Source organism: Cololabis saira, chromosome 1 (genome assembly GCF_033807715.1).
Source record: "Cololabis saira isolate AMF1-May2022 chromosome 1, fColSai1.1, whole genome shotgun sequence".
Taxonomy (NCBI): Eukaryota; Metazoa; Chordata; class Actinopteri; order Beloniformes; family Belonidae; genus Cololabis; species Cololabis saira.
Window position 1 is genome coordinate 57,484,697 of NC_084587.1, and position 17,186 is coordinate 57,501,882.

Genomic DNA, 17,186 nt, shown 5'->3' on the forward strand with positions numbered 1-17,186 from the left:
ACAACAACTTTGATAAAAGATAGTTTGTCTTATCATCACAGCAGAAATAAATGTTTTTATTCCCTGCAAATAATTATCATTTGTAAATCAAAACTACAATGTTCACACAGCTGTTCGTTTTGCAACAGCCTTAGTTCACCTGTTATGAATGCATTGGATATATAGTCAATTTATTGAAATGTGTTTAATAAAAAAAATGGCCAATATTCAATCGATAAATTGGTCCAACTATAATAAAAATAATACAGTTTTTTCGGTTTACTCCTTAACAGAGACTGAAAAATAATATGCATGATCACATAAACTGTGATAAAAAAACAAGATCTGGGTGCCTAAGAGTTTAGCACAGTACAGTAATCTGCAGGTACCAGGTGGTGTAAATGTACCACATAAATGTACTACTAGAGGGTGGTGTTTCAACTTTTATTACCTATGTCGGGTGCCATTTTTGCATGGTTTCTTGCAGCAGCATTTTATCTTCACTTTTACTTCCATTGTTTGAAATATGTTTCAGCCTGAATAATTATTTAGATGACTAAAGTGCAACTATGGTCTCACCATAACTAAGAACTTTGTGTCTGGTGCCTCTGGCCATTCACTGGGCAGGCCTTGCCTTCCCTTACACTAAGGGCAACATGCTCACACAGGAGCATTGCATTAATGCTCAAAACATGGTACTTAGGATGTGCCTTTATCATACCACAAAACAATCAATCAAATGTTTTCCTGTGTAGAGTGGAGATGAGGTCCACTGTAGACTGGAACCATGCAACTGGAGCACCTTTCCCTGATACGTTACCCTACTCTAACCACTCCAGTGAGTTGGTCACATGGTTCCAGTATGGAGAAGAGATCAGAGGAGCTCCACTCTTTACACAGTCTGCAGCCAGATCACTTTTCCCCAGCAACGCACATCCTGTGAACTGATTTTAGTTTTAGTTGTGCCTGTCCATCATTGTGGACCATTCTCTTCTTCTTCACAGACAACTTCTTAAATCTGTGATGACATCAACCAATGGTGGGTTTCCCAAGTCACTTTTTCCAACTTTGACATCCAGTACCGGAAAGGACAAAATAATGCAAATACTCATGGTCTGTATGTCTAACTAGGAGGTCACACAAATCAGCAGGTCCCCAGATGGTTGTTAGGTGAAGTTAGTGTACATCCAGCCAAGGGACAGCAACATTTACCGGAGGAAGCTGTTCCTTCTGAGGAGCCCAACAGCAGTGACAGCCAGTGCCACAAGGCTAACCAACCCTAAGTTGATGTGGGGACAGATCTATTGCCTGCCATGGCTACACCAGAGAAACCTTAAGTACAAGTCAAAACTGCTCTTGACAAGGGGATATCTCAGTGGGTTGAGCGGCCGCCATTTGTAGAGGCTATAGTCCTCGTGCAGGCAGCGCAGGTTCGAGTCCCGGCCTGTTGCTCTATACTGCAATGCCCCCCCTCTCTCTCTACCTGTTTCCTGTCTACTTACTTTCTAAATAAAGGCCACTAGTGCCACCAAAACCTTTAAACAAAACTGCTCTTGACAACAACTCAGGACACTTAAGGCTGAATTATGGTTCCGCGTTAAATCAACGCACAGCCTACGCCGGCTAGGGTATGCGGCTACGCGGGAGACTCTCCCCGTAGCCTACGCCGTAGCCTGACGTGCACCTCCCAAAAAATTTAACTACGCGTTTAGGCGACGCAGACCCAACGCAGACCGAGAGGGCTGTGATTGGTTCGCTTGGTAGCAATATATTTCCGGTTCCGGTTTGTGAAGCAGTAGTGAACTTTCAGCGCTCTTTTCTTCGTGTCTGTGTGTGATTTTCTTTTTTTGGGTTGTTTTGGTTTTTTGCACAATAGTTGTCTTTATCTCTTTGATTCACTGTGACCGGAAAAGCCGGAAGCTAAACAAAGTATCAACTAGCGCTCTGGGGGGGGGGTATTGCACCGCGGAGAAATGGAGTGACGGAGAAGTCCGAAGGGTTCACGACGGCGTCACAGCAACGGCGTAGGCTCTGCCTTGGTTTAGGAGTCAGCCCTGCAGGAGTCAGGGCTGATGTCATGGCATGCTTAGAATCCAACGCAACACGACTATACAGGACAGGCACCATATCATTGGATTTTTGGCAGGCATCCAAGGCTTTTACTTGACCTCCTTTTTGTACTCCCTTGCCTCAAATAACAAAAGGGGCTAGAGCAAGCATGTGCAGATGCTGCATGACTACCTGTCACATGTTTACATCATGCTTAGCTTCATCAGACTAAAGTTTGTAGCCCACTAAACAGACTCCTAGTCAAACTGTGTCATTGGGAAGGACAGCAAAAGACCGGAGATACGTGGGCGACATGTTTATATAGAGTGTTTGAAGAAAACAACCCACCTACCTGTGTATGCTGTGCAACCACAGAACGGTTAAATGGAAAGAGTGTCCCACTATAATCTGATACAATGCATGTTTCTTCCAGAGGAGGAAATCACTTGAGCAACAAGAAAGAGGGCTGAGTTGGATATAGACACTGGTGGGGCCAGCATTGACCCAGACATAGGGGAGACCTCGGCCGTGGACAGCATGGAAGAAACCGGGGACACAGCACAAGCTGGGATGTTACGTGAAGAGCACAACCACAGTGCCACAGTGTTTCCCCTAGAATTTCTTTCAGGCCCGGTGGTACCCACCGAAAAAACCCTAAACAGACGAGGCGCGTGGTACGGCATATTGGACATGTGACATGCAGCAATATAACAAAGTTTTACATTAAAAATCATTGTAGGCCTATATTGCTGGATGATATCACTTCAATGAAATCATTAGGCTTAATCTAACCTTTAACCAAAGTGCCATGGGCCTGAAAGGCTGCAGTTTGATGGTCTGACCCATATGAGCATTGAGCACATCTTTTCTAGATATTTCAGAGGGATCTCTATGAAAACCCTCTGGGATGGTCCTCTTTTAACGGCTGCTTGTGCTGACGGCATATGCCACAAAACATCCCTATTCACAATTGAGATTATATCAGTTTTAAATAATTTAAACATTGTAGAAGATTTTTTTTTCCTGTTTTGTTATAACAGAGTTACATGCGTTTGACAATGCCTGAGGAAAAAATGAACCTTTAGTGGTTCTAGTGGAAAGACAATCTATTGTCTGTGTTATTTTCATCATTATTGCTTACCAAAAAAAGAAGCTCAATCAGAACAAAAATGTAAGCTAAAACAACAAATTGTAAGTTTACCAGGGGGAATGTGGTACAAGCAAGGGCTGTATTTATGGTTATTAAGCCATTCGGGATCCCAGACTGTGTTTAGATGTTGTTTTTTACTGGGTCGGCAGTCGGACGGGGGTCGGCAGTCGGACCGGTGTCAGCGACGGTAAAGGCTGATTTGTGGTTCCGCGTTACACCAACGCAGAGCTACGGCGTAGTGTACACGCCGACACGCGCCGTGTACACTACGCTGTAGGCTACGCCGTGACCTACGGCGTAGGCTCTGCGTGGATTTAATGCAGAACCATAAATCAGCCTTCAGGGTAATTGAGCAGCCCCCTCTCCACTGCAATCTGCCCCTCTTTCTTCCGTCTCACCTGCATCGGTCATGTTTTCCTCTGTTTCCTCTGTTACTCTCCCTTCATCTATTTTCCGTGGCTCCGGAGTCTGGCAGAAACATTTCTTTATATCATGTTGTCTGTCGCCCGCAATATTTTATCTTTTTTTGATGGCGCCATAGTTGGCTAGCTACAAACTCTATACATCCCATAATGTATAATAATATTCCTGCGTTCTCAGCAGCGGTACTCGCATCGTTACTAGGCAACGAAGCAGGTTGACTCACGTTGCAGAACAGCGCTGCGTAGAGGTGCTCCTAAACATAAATGATCATTGATTTATGAATGAATGGATAGGTCGCTTATTTTTGGCATATTACATTTTTTTTAGGCCTGGTGGGGGGTCTCGTTGGCCTGGCCGCCCCGCCAGGCCTATACAATGGTAGGGGAAACACTGAACCGGTACACATAATGTGGATGTGGCAGCAGCACAAAGTGCTACATCTGGGGAGGTCCTTGTAACTGGTATAGTAGAATAGAATAGAATAGAATAGAATAGAATAGAATAGAATAGAATAGAATAGAATAGAATAAGCTTTATTGGCCAAGACAGGGAATTTGTTTTCGTTTTTTTTGCTCACTGAACACAGATTTAAATAGTTACAAACAGTAATAGACAAATGGCTCTTATTAACATATATACAATTTAAAAGTGAAAGGCGCAGCAGTATGAGGTAGTCCATTAGTATTAGTCCATTGGTAGTGATACCAATTGACTTCAGAGCTTTGACACCCCAGGAAAAAGCCAAAGACGGTGTCATGTGAATCACAAGTGCTCAAAACCACAGTGGAGCAGCAGAAGATAGAAAGAGGATAGGAGCTTTTGCAAAGGGAAAAGGGAAAGAGAAAAGCAAGGCAAATGTAGAACAACAACATATAACACTTTCTACACAACTGCACACACATTTTTTATACCAGAATTGTTCAATCGCCACATTTGCTGTTTTTAGCTTATACTTTCCCTTGTATTTACTCAATTTACATGCAGGTGGGAGGTTCTAATGTAGCTTTAGTCTGATGGCCGGGGCACAAAGTAGAGAAGAGGTACATATAGGGTAGTGGCATAAACATACCACTAGAGCAGGGGTCTCAAACTCGCGGCCCGCGGGCCAAATGCGGCCCGCCGGACGCTAGTTTGAGGCCCCCGCCTTGATATGAAAGTTTAATGTTAGTGCGGCCCGCGCGAGTTTGACATGGATGCTGTATGGTATCATGTACCCAGAAATGACAGCTTAAAGCTGTGTGCACACCGGACACAATTGACACGATTTTGTCCCGCCCATACGCGAGCGAGCCCGCCTGTTTTGCTTTTTCTCTCATCATCCATGACTGAGATCACCACCATCACTGCGCTGTACTGCTCTGAAAGTCCGAAGCTCCGCTGTCATTTCTGGGTACATGATACCCTCTGGAGGCGTCACATTCTCCCTAGTTCTCCCTATAAACGTGCATTTTTTTCACACTGACAGGCTCAGATAGTTACAATAAGTGTCCGACAACATACTAGAAAGGAGAAATGAACGTATGTCTACCTTTAGCTTGAGATCGCTGTTTGTTGTTGTTCTGCTGCTGTGTGGACTAAAGGGGTGTTCACAGCAAAAGCGACAAAAATAATCGCAAAATACTCAAAAATACTCCCATGGTCAGTAAACGGCCGCCGGTAAACTGTGGGTTTTTCCCCCAGTTCTCTCCTTCAGTGCTGCTGCTCTGAGCCGGCTGCCTGCCAGCTAGCAGTGGTTCAGTCCTCCGGTCCAGTCCCGCGAAAAAAATAAACAACCTCCGGTCTGCATTGACTTTGTATGTAATCTCGTCGGTTTTCCCCCGGTTCTCTCCCTCCGAAACTCCCGGTCAGGTAAACCGCCAGCGAACTCCGGTCCAGTCCCATTCCCCCGGTCAGGGGAAGTTCACAGGGGATTCACCGGCTCTCTCCTCCCGGTCAGTAAACAGGGGATTCACCGGCTCTCTCCCTCCAGAGCCGGCTGCGAAACATAAACTCTCCTGGTCGTTAAACGGTTGTCGGTAAACTCTGTCTTCCATAAACTGCAGCGGGCACAGCAGCCTGCAGGACACCGCACAGGACCTGTGTGCAGTAACGTTATGAGACTCTCCACACTGATTGGCTCTCGCAACAAACAGCGATCTCAAGCTAAAGGTAGACATACGTTCATTTCTCCTTTCTAGTATGTTGTCGGACACTTATTGTAACTATCTGAGCCTGTCAGTGTGAAAAAAATGCACGTTTATAGGGAGAACTTATAATATAAATATTAAACGGCCACCACAAACACTTTGTGTTTCCATGGTTTCTGACGTTCAACCAATCACTAACTGTGCCGTGCTCGACGTCATATGCAGGCGCAGGACCCTGAGCCAATCTGGTACCAGCGGAAATTACGTTCTTTGTACGTCAGCTAAACACTAAAACTTAAACTTCAACACAACAGCGATACCTAGTGGAATTATATATTACACAGCCCCAAACATGTCTTTCTCAAAGCCTGCAGTGAAGAGAAAGGTTGGTGATGAGCACAGACAATTTCAGGAAAAGTGGGAAATTCAGTATTTCTTTGTGGAGCACAGGGGCACTCCGACGTGTCTTATTTGCACAGAGAAAGTTGCGGTGCATAAGGAATACAATTTGAAACGTCATTACACAACTAGACATGCTGAGGACTATGCAAAATACCAGGGAGATGAGAGAGCCAACCGAGTTGCCAATCTTAAAACATGTCTACTGAAGCAACAAGATTTTTTTAAGAAAGTAACCAAAGAGAATAACGCAGCAGTCGAAGCTAGCTATGTGGTTAGTGAGATGATTGCTAAAGCAGGAAAGCCATTTACAGAAGGTGAATTTGTCAAAAAGTGCCTGTTACAGGCTGCAAGTATTGTCTGTCCAGAAAAGAAAGGTCAGTTCAGCAACATCAGCCTTTCTGCCAACACCGTGGCAGAGCGCATTTGTGACATGTCAAGTGACATTTATGATCAACTGTGTGAGAAAGCAAAATGTTTCAGTGTATACTCAGTCGCTCTTGATGAGACCACAGACATCACTGACACTGCCCAGCTCGCAATATATGTCCGTGGTGTTGATGACAATTTTGAAGTGACAGAGGAGTTGCTCACAGTAATGCCAATGCATGGCCAGACCACCGCTCAGGAGATATTTCACCAGCTGTGTGATGCCATTGAGAATGCCGGTTTTTCATGGAAGAGATTTGTTGGGATAACAACTGATGGAGCGCCATCAATGACAGGGAGGAAAAATGGACTGGTGGCACTTGTTCAAAAAAAACTGGAAGAGGAGGGTGTGGAGGAAGCCATAGCTCTGCACTGCATTATCCATCAGCAGGCCCTTTGCAGCAAATGCCTGAAATTTGACAACGTGATGTCTGTTGTTGTGCAATGCATCAACCACATCAGATCCAGGGGCTTAAAACACAGAAGGTTCCGTGCTTTTTTAGAAGAAATGGAGTCAGAATATGGGGACGTGCTTTACTTCACCGAGGTACGTTGGCTCAGCAGGGGAAACATGTTGAAGAGATTTTTTGAGTTGAGAGCAGAAGTGAAAGTCTTCATGGAGAAGAATGGGGTGGCTGTTCCTGTGTTAAGTGATCCTATATGGCTCATGGACTTAGCTTTTCTTGTTGATGTCACGCATGAGCTTAATGTACTGAACAAGAGGTTACAAGGCCAGGGGCAACTTGTCAGTGCTGCCTATGACAATGTGAGAGCATTCTCCACAAAACTTATGCTATGGAAAGTTCAGCTATCTCAGACAAACCTTTGCCATTTCCCAGCATGCAAGGCACTTGTGGATGCAGGCACACCATTCAGTGGTGAGAAGTATGCTGATGCCATTTTGAAGCTACAGGAGGAATTTGACCACAGATTTGCAGACTTCAAGACGCACAGAGCCACATTTCAAATTTTTGCGGACCCCTTCTCCTTTGATGTGCAAGATGCCCCTCCTGTGCTTCAAATGGAGCTCATTGACCTGCAGTGCAACTCTGAACTCAAAGCCAAGTTCAGGGAGGTGAGTGGAAGAGCAGACAAGCTTGGGCAATTTTTGAGAGAATTGACTCCCAGCTTCCCTGAGCTTTCCAGAATGTTCAAGCGGACCATGTGCCTTTTTGGGAGCACGTACTTGTGTGAAAAGCTCTTCTCCACCTTGAACTTCAATAAGTCCAAGTACAGGACCAGACTTACTGATGAGCATCTTCAAAGTCTACTGAGGGTCTCAATTGCTTCCTCCCTCAAGCCAAATGTGGCTCGGCTATGCGAGAGGAAGCGCTGCCAGACATCTAGCCAAAAGTAGGCAAGAGAAGCCATGTTCAGAACAGTTCATGTTGAAAGTTTCATTAATGTTCATGTTAAAGGTTAAATAACTGTTAATACTGTTAATTTGAATCTGAAAAAAAATAATTTCTCTACCCACCAACTATATGTGGTTTCTTAAGTTTTTCTTATTTGCTGTTTTATTATTATTTTATTTATTTATTACTGATTGATTGATTTATTTTCTTTATTCTTTATTTGTTTATTTATTTTTTCATCTTATTTTGTGTAGAAAATTAAAAATTAAGATATTTGAGAACAGTGGAATGTTTTATCAGAGCTTTTCTTGTGGAAAACCGGAACCAAAGCACTGAAAAAGTGTAGGCGTATAGCAGAAGCAAAAGCATTGAAGACAGTTTTTTTTTTCTTTTTTTTTCTGTTTTTAATAAATGCGTTTTTTTTGTTGAAAACCTGATGCGGCCCAGCCTCACCCAGACCCTAGCTCCAGTGGCCCCCAGGTAAATTGAGTTTGAGACCCCTGCACTAGAGGATGGTGTTGCACTTTTTATTCACCCTAGAAGATAGTATTTAATGTTTTTTCCTTGCAGGGACACTGCAGTCCAAAAGTTTGTTTTGTGCAGTGCTATATTCTACAGTTTAACTTCCAATGCCTTTAGTTTTACTTTCAAAAAAGGTTTTGAAGCAAAAAGCCATGTTTGTGGCAGAGCTAGAGAAGGGAGTGGTTATTTGGGTGAATAAAGTGCAACCGAGGTCTCGCCTCAACTCAGAAGCATGTGGCCAGTGTCCAGCGCCTCTGTCCGTCTGCATGCAGCCTCCCCCTGGACTGGATTACCAGGAGGCCCGAGTGTCCCCTCGGTAGCAGGCAGGCACACTCAGGGAGTGGCTTACAAAGGCAATCCAACTTGAAAGTGCAGAAAGTGCAACTTTGTGCAGCTTTGTCCCCAGATTTACTTTGTTTGAGAATAACAAATGTTTAAGATTTGCTCCCTCTTCTTCCACGTAAATGTTAAATTCCACATGATACATGCAGGAATGTACAGTCCTGTGCTTTTTCCTGCAGTCTTTTTCTTCTCTCAACTTTTCACTTTTAGCAGTCACCAAAGCAAATATTCATGATCCTCATATTGATTTGACATAGGTTTCAAATGAGAGGCCCTTCCTGGCACCACCCTCCCCGTTTATCTGGGGGTGGGACCAGCACTACGACAACACTGACTTGTGCACCCCTCGTAGCTGGGTTTTGGCAATATGGGAGTCGTGTGGGGTTCAGTTTTGGAATTCAATAATTATCCTTGTTTTAACAGTTTCTGGCTAGTATAAACAGCCTCAAATAAAACATTATTCTCAAATCTGCTGTCAAGTTTGGGGGATTTTTAGAGGGGTTGGGGAATCTCTTTTTCATGATGGTACTTCAAATTATACTCATTCAAACGTGGAAAGGTTTGAAATCACCAACTGACTGGAATGTCAAACAACTCAGCAGTGACATTATGCTACAAACTGTTGCTTATAATATGCACATCGCCAAATTAGACAAAGGACCATCAACATTTAAGTTTTCTGTCAGCTAATTAAGAACTGTTGCTCTTTGAGAAAACACAAGTGTCTTCTCTCTTACCTTCCATCTGTTTATATCAGACGCCCCCACATGGTGCTAGTAATAAGTAATTAAATAAAGATGACAGACTTCAGAGGCTAAACATGAGTTGACTGCATATATATATATATATATATATATATATATATATATATATATATATATATATATATATATATATATAGCCACTGAAATGCAGGGTGAAGTATGTGGGAGGGGTCCTTAATGATTTTAGCTGCCTGGCTGAGGGCCTGTTGGTTAAAAACCTGAGACAGAGTTCTGACCGGCAGGCCGATGATTTTGGAGCATAATGCAGTGCTCTGCAGTCTGTTCCTGTTCTGGATGCTTTCCAGGAAGGCATAGTAGAAAGTCATCATGATGTGAGTGCTGACTCTAAAGGAGTTGAGTTTCCTGAGGAGGTACAGCTGTTGGTGACACTTCCTGAGAATCTCCTCTGTGTTGGTGGAGAATTTCAGGAGGTTGTCAAAGATGGTGCCCAGGTACTTGTACTCCACGACTACCTCCACTGGCTTCCCATGGATGGTGGTGGTGACAGCAGCAGCCAGATCCCTCTGTCTGCTGGAGAAGGATACCACCATTCCTTTGGTCTTGCTGGTGTTTAGTTCCAGTTTGGAGCTGTCACACCACTCCACAAACTCCTGTGGAACGGGTCTGTGATGTTGTGAGGGGCCTGACAGCAGCGACAGGAGAACTGTGTCGTCAGCGTACTTAACCAGATGGCAGTTGGGCTGTGTGGCTCTGCAGTCATCGGTGTAGAGGATAAAGAGCAGGGGGAGAGCACACAGCCCTGGGGGGAGAGACACAGCCCTGGGGGGAGCCAGTGGAAGTGGAGCAGAGGTTGGAGAGAGAGTTGTTGACCCGAACCCTCTGAGTCCTGTTGGTCAGAAAATCCAGGATCCACAGAATTAACTGATCATCCAGGTGAAAGTGGGACGAAGTCTGGCGGATGAGTCAGGGAGCTTCAGGTGTTTGTGAATGGAGTCCATGATGAAGATTTTTGCATCATCAACGCTTCTGCCTGCGCGATAGGCAAACTGGAGTAGGTCCATTAGGGAGTCAGTTGCTCTGATGATGTGCTGTTTTATGATCTTCTCCATGGCCTTCATCACCAGGGAGGTGAGGGCCACAGGACGGAGATCATTCAGAGTCAGAGCTTATTTTTTGGGGGGAAAGGGATCACTGTGGAGTGTTTCCACAACTGTGGAACGGAGTGACTGTCGAGGGAGTGTTGAAAAAGAGTCCGGAACACACTCCCTAGTTGCCCTGCACAGTGCCTCAGGAGTCGGCCGCTGATGTTGTCGGGACCGGGTGAGCTCCTCTCTCTGGTCCTCCTGAGGGCACTCACCACGTCCACAGTCCTGAAGGTGAGTGCAGAGCTACCAGGTTTGAATGAAGATCTGGATCTTCATAGATCTGGTGGTGTTGTCCGACTCAAACCTGGAGTAGAAGGCATTGAGGTTGTCGGGCAGGGAGGAGGGGGTGCTGCACTCCACCTGGATGGTTCTAGGGGAGGTGGAAGCAGTGTTCACAGCAGCAACATGTGGATATCTGAATTATACCAGGGAGTTAAGCTCCTGTGGTTGGAAACCCTCCTTTTCAAAGGAGCAACTTCATCTAAAGCTGAATGCAACAAATCAGCAGTGTTACTAGCAAGGAAATCAACATCTACAGAGGTAGAACCCGGGTCACTGGCCTAGACTACTTCACTATTTTCCACTGTCGTAAGATGAGCAATGGCCTCCCTAAATTTAGCAATAGCTTCATCAGACAAACATCTGCTAAAGTAATACCTCCTATTTTGCACTTCAACATCGTCAATATTAAATTCCGTACCAACACCGTAGGTAATGTAGAAAAACGGCTATTTTTCAGAATAGCCGGCTAATGTGCAAAATAACCGTCAGGGCGGCTAATGTAGAAAAACGGCAAAACGGCTTTTTTGCAAACTAGCCGGTGAATGGGTAAATTATAATAAAACACATTCGCACTCTCGCAGCCTGCCCTGCATAATTAATGCTGTGGATGTGTGAGACCAGACACTTTTTCGGGGAGTGTAACGTTAGGCTTCTTCAACAGCCATAAATAGCCTTGTCAACAACAAGCATGTGCAGCATATGGGCTTCTTCCATTGGCTGCTACGCACCAACTGCACTGGTTGGCGACTGTAAGTGACTGGTTTGAAGCGCGAATTTCATCCATTCAACTGAACTGTAGGCTATTCTGTAGTGTAGTAACTGGACTCTATCTACCAAATGAATTATGTTTGCTTAGTTTGTTTTGGTTTAATCAATTTGTGCAAATGGAGGAGGAGGAGAGACCTCATCTCATCATGCGCGCGCTTCGGGTTTGCGTGATGCGTGGTTTAGGAGCGCACCTTCCATGAGAGAGACGCAACAACTGTTTGTCTGTTTTGAAGGTGCAAAGAGAAGGTGGGGATAGATCTTTCCTCATAAACACTGTCACACTGGATATTTACAGTACATTTCCCAGTCCTATAAGGCTGGTAGAGGTGAGTGCACTCCACTGCACTTTGCCACCTCGGTGGCAACGCTCTATTCTGGGGTGCCAATGAAGTGATCTGTAGTTTGCATTATTCGTTTTGGAATACTCAATTTAGGAATATAGTGCATGGGAACGACCCCTCCCACATACTTCACCCCGCATTTCAGTGGCTCCCCTCCGCTGCATCCCCTGTAGGACGGAGAGGAGAGCCACCTTTGTCCCTAAAGCTACTCTGCTTTATAACTCCAGCTGCTAAACACCATCCCCCACATCCACAGACCCCCCCCCCCCCCCCCTACTACTCTATACTCCTGTTACATAGTTTACATTGTTTACATTCACTGTCGACACTTTATATTTATACTACTACAGTCACTCTATTTTACATTTTTTGATATTTCTATATTTTATATATTCTTTGTACATACGATACATGCCTTATTTATCTGCATTCATTTTATTGTATTATTTTATTCAGTACTTTCAACATCATTCTACTTAGTTGTTTTTGCAATTGCCCCTCAGGGATAATAAATACATACGTTTTTCTGAATCTGAATCTGTATCTTAAACACAACGTGCGTAAAATGGAAAGGAAGTGGTACTCTTGTAAGTCTGTAGACTCCTATCGTGAATGGAAAGATATTCTAATAGTATATAAAAAAGCCATTCGCAAATCCAGAACAGCTTATTATTCATCGTTGATATAGGATAACAAAGGTAACCCACGTTTTCTGTTCAGCACTGTAGCCAGGCTGACAAAGAGTCACAACTCTGTTGAGCCGTGCATTCCTGCAGCTATCTGTAGTGAAGACTTTATGAGCTTCTTTAACAGTAAAATCACGAGAATTAGAGAAGAAATCAACCAGCCGGTTGTGGGCATTTCTTCAGCTTACCGACTTCCCTAGGCTCTGACTTGACTCTAGACTGTTTTGATCCTATAGACCTCCCTGAGCTGACTTCACTCGTCAATAGAGGTAAGTCAACCACATGTATGTTAGACCCCATCCCGACTCGACTATTCAAATGTTTTTTCTCTTGTGCGACAATACTGGACCAGATCAACCTATCCATAAACTTAGGATATGTACCACAGGTTTTCAAAGTTGCAGTAATTAAACCTTTACTTAAAAAACCTTCTCTTGACCCAGACATCTTAGCTAATTATAGACCAATTTCCAACCTTCCATTTGTATCTAAAATTCTGGAAAAGGCAGTTTCAAGCCAGTTATGGGACTATTTGTATAGAAATTATCTGTTTGAAGTTTTTCAGTCAGGGTTCAGAATGCATCATAGCACAGAGACAGCACTGGTTTGAGTTACGAATGACCTTCTTATGGCCTCAGATAAGGGATTAGTGTCCATACTGGTTCTACTGGACCTCAGATAAGGGATTAGTGTCCATACTGGTTCTACTGGACCTCAGATAAGGGATTAGTGTCCATACTGGTTCTACTGGACCTCAGATAAGGGATTAGTGTCCATACTGGTTCTACTGGACCTCAGATAAGGGATTAGTGTCCATACTGGTTCTACTGGACCTCAAATAAGGGATTAGTGTCCATACTGGTTCTACTGGACCTCAGTGCTGCTTTTGACACTGTAGATCATGGCATCTTGCCATGGCATCATTCTTTCTTTCTGGGTAATTGATGCAGTTGTCCAATGGCATCAATTAGCCAAGGAAGTATTCTGACTTGTGCCTAATACATGATCTGATACTAGAGCAGTGAGGATAAATTACTTATCAACCCACTTTTGCCAAGTCCGGTGAGCAAGGTGGCTGGAATGCTAACACTATCAGGGGTACTGCTGGGCTCTTTCTGCTGGATGAATGCAGTCCATGATACCTTGCACAAATTAGAAAAAAGTTTAAATGCAAGAGAAAAGATGCTTAATTTAGGGAGTGGCTGTCCTGCTTCATTATACATACTTGCTGTTTGCTCTCGCTCTTAACTTAAAATTTCTTTCCATGTGAGCCTTACTGCAATAGCTTCTGGACACTAAATCATTGGGACTAAAGGGGTTTTAATAGAAACAGCAACATATTTTAGCTCAGCCGCCATGTGTTGGAGTTCACCCCGGTGAACGAGAGGGTCGCTTCCCTGCGCCTTCGGGTCGGGAAAAGGTCTCTCACTGTTGTTTGTGCCTATGGGCCGAACAGCAGTGCGGAGTAACCGGCCTTCTTGGGGTCCCTGGGAGGAGTACTTGATAGTACTCCAACTGGGGACTCCATTGTTCTACTTGGGGACTTCAACGCTCATGTGGGCAATGACAGTGATACCTGGAGAGGGGTGATTGGGAGGAACGGCCTCCCCGATCTGAACCCGAGCGGTGCTTTGTTGTTGGACTTCTGTGCTAGTCACAGTTTGTCCATAACGAACACCATGTTCAGGCATAAGGGTATCCATCAGTGCATGTGGCACCAGGACACCCTAGGCCGGAGGTCAATGATCGACTTTGTTGTTGTTTCATCTGACCTTCGGCCGCATGTCTTGGACACTCGGGTGAAGAGAGGGGCTGAGCTGTCAACTGATCACCACCTGGTGGTGAGTTGGATGCGCTGGCGGAGGAGGAGGTTGGACAGACCGGGCAGACCCAAACGGATTGTGAGGGTCTGTTGGGAACGTCTGGCCGAGCCCCCTGTCAGGGACATCTTCAACTCCCACCTCCGGGAGAGCTTCTCTCAGATCCCGGGGGAGGCGGGGGACATTGAGTCCGAGTGGACCATGTTCTCTGCCTCCATTGTCGACGTGGCGGCTCGAAGTTGTGGTCGCAAGTGCCTGTCGTGGAGGCAATCCTAGAACCCGGTGGTGGACACCGGAAGTACAGGATGCCGTCAGGCTGAAGAAGGAGTCCTACCGGGCTATGTTAGCCTGTGGGACTCCTGACGCAGTAGATAGGTACCGGCAGTCCAAGCGAGCCGCGGCTGGGGTGGTCCTGGAGGCAAAAACCCGACTCAGCTGGACCTGGGAAAACTAGTCCATGCCTTCATCTTTAGTAGCTTGATTATTGTAACAGCATCTTTACAGTCCACCTTAAAAATCAGTTGGACAACTGCAGCTCAATCCCTGAATGGTCCAGGACCAGAACTCATCAGGGTCCTCCTGACCCAGTATGACCCTTTCAGACCCCTCAGATCATCTGGATCTGGTTTTTTATCGGTTCCAAGAGTCAGAACTAGACATGGAGAAGCTGTATCAGCTTCTATGCTCCACATGTCTGGAACAAACTCCCAGAAAGCCTCAGATCAGCTGAAACACTCAGTTATTTAAGTCCAGGTTGAAAACTCATCTGTTCTCAGCTGCATTTGAATACATCTCAAATTCTGCAGTTACTTTTAAAGCGACACTACGTAACTTTTCCACCTTAATATCATATTTCCAGAGTCATTGTGATGGTACATCAACTTCCAACAGGTTTAATGACACCTCTGTCATGGTCTGAGGGGTCTGTATCGCCTTCACTGGCACTATGTAACTTTGAGGAGCATGGTAGGAACCCTGCCACACTAAAAGACTACAAATCGTTACGACTTTGACTGCTTTACGGCATACGTCACTTCCCCCTCCTTCCCGATTCGCAGTCGAGACGAAAATGGGCGGGGCGTGGAGCGCAGCTCCGCAGAAGCTGGTAACCCGTTGCTGTTGCGGCTGCAGCAGCTCCACACAACAAACATGGGGAAAAGATCCTAATGGTTTAACTTTTCAACGGTTTCCTGCTCGGAGGCAGAACCACGGAGGCCAAGTATCTGATATAACAAATTAAAAGAGTGAAAGAGTCGTCGGCTCGCTTTGGATCGCGGCTGTAACGACCAAACACCTTCCACACAGTAAAGCCTGAATTATGGTTCTGCGTTAGATCGACGCAGACATACGGCGTAGGGTACGTGGCGACGCGCAACGTACGGTGCGTGTCGCCGCGTACCCTACGCCGTAGGCTCTGCGTCGATTTAACGCAGAACCATAAATCAGCCTTAAACCACAAACACTCACACAGATCGGGTTGGATCAAAACACGGGTTTTATTCCCCACTTCGCCAGCTAAACGCAGTTGCTGGCCAGCTCTCTGCAGTGCAATTAACCCCAATCTTCAGATAAAACTAGTTTGTTGAGGAAAAAATATTAACTCTTATTTGTAGCTGCAGAGGAAAAAAATAATCTCACGAGGAAAACAAAAATATTGCTCACGCCTCGGAGCCTCTTCAGCATAATATAGCAGTCAAAAAAAAAAGAAAAGAGAAGTAAGAGGGATACAAAACATGTACTGTATGTTGTACTATTATACACATTTATTGAAACACATGGGTCTTCAGTAGGGATTTCATATGGATCCAGACCGTTAATAATCATTATTTTCTCCATATACCACTCCCTGGCTTCCTTGTTTAAGGCATCCCGGTAAATTCCAGTTCCTTTCCAGCAGTTTAACATCTTTTTTTTTGCGTTCAGTCTGTTCACTTGGTGAAACAGAAAAGCGTCCCGTCTTCTATCAAAACAAATGCAGCGACGGGACAGGAGTTTTCCGGCAGTACTCGCTGGTGCTCATGGGAAACGTAGTGTTCTTTCTGGTAAAACACTACCGCTTTTGTCCAAAAGATGCCGCCAAACTCAGAAAAGCTGAAAGTTACGTTGTGCTGCTTTCAGTTGCAAAACTTGATCATATTTTAACTACTGTATTTTCGTGACCCTTAGGCGCATATAAACCTCTTCTTTTTTTTTTATGTGCCCAATGACGCAATGCGCCCATTGTATTATAATGTATTAATCTATATGTATATGTATATATAAGACGGACGTAATTGAGGCCACCATGAGAAAGTTAAAGGGGGAAGGGGGGCGTGTATAAAAGAACAGGTATGTGCTTCACGCAGAACATTGTTGTCTTAACAACCCTGAAGATGGCAAAGCGACACGCTTATGAAGCACAGTTCAAACTGAAGGCGATCAGCTATGCGGCAGAACATGGGAATCGAGCAGCCGCGAGAGAATATAAAATTAATGAATCGATGTTTCGCAAGTGGAGGAAGCTGGAAAACGAACTCCAGCAGGTGAAGAAGACGCAGCTGAGCTTCCGCGGACACAAGGTGGCCCGACTTGGAGGAAAGACTTGAGCGGTGGGTCATCGAGCAAAGAGCAAGTGGAAGGAGCGTTTCAACGGTCACCATTCCACT

The 17,186-nt window shown here is 44.9% G+C and overlaps 1 protein-coding gene across 4 annotated transcripts in view; it reads right to left on the reverse strand.

Moving 5' to 3' along the window:
• rgs12b (regulator of G protein signaling 12b) overlaps positions 1-17,186 on the reverse strand; it is a 170,965-nt gene that overhangs the window by 142,340 nt on the left and 11,439 nt on the right. The window lies entirely within an intron of this gene.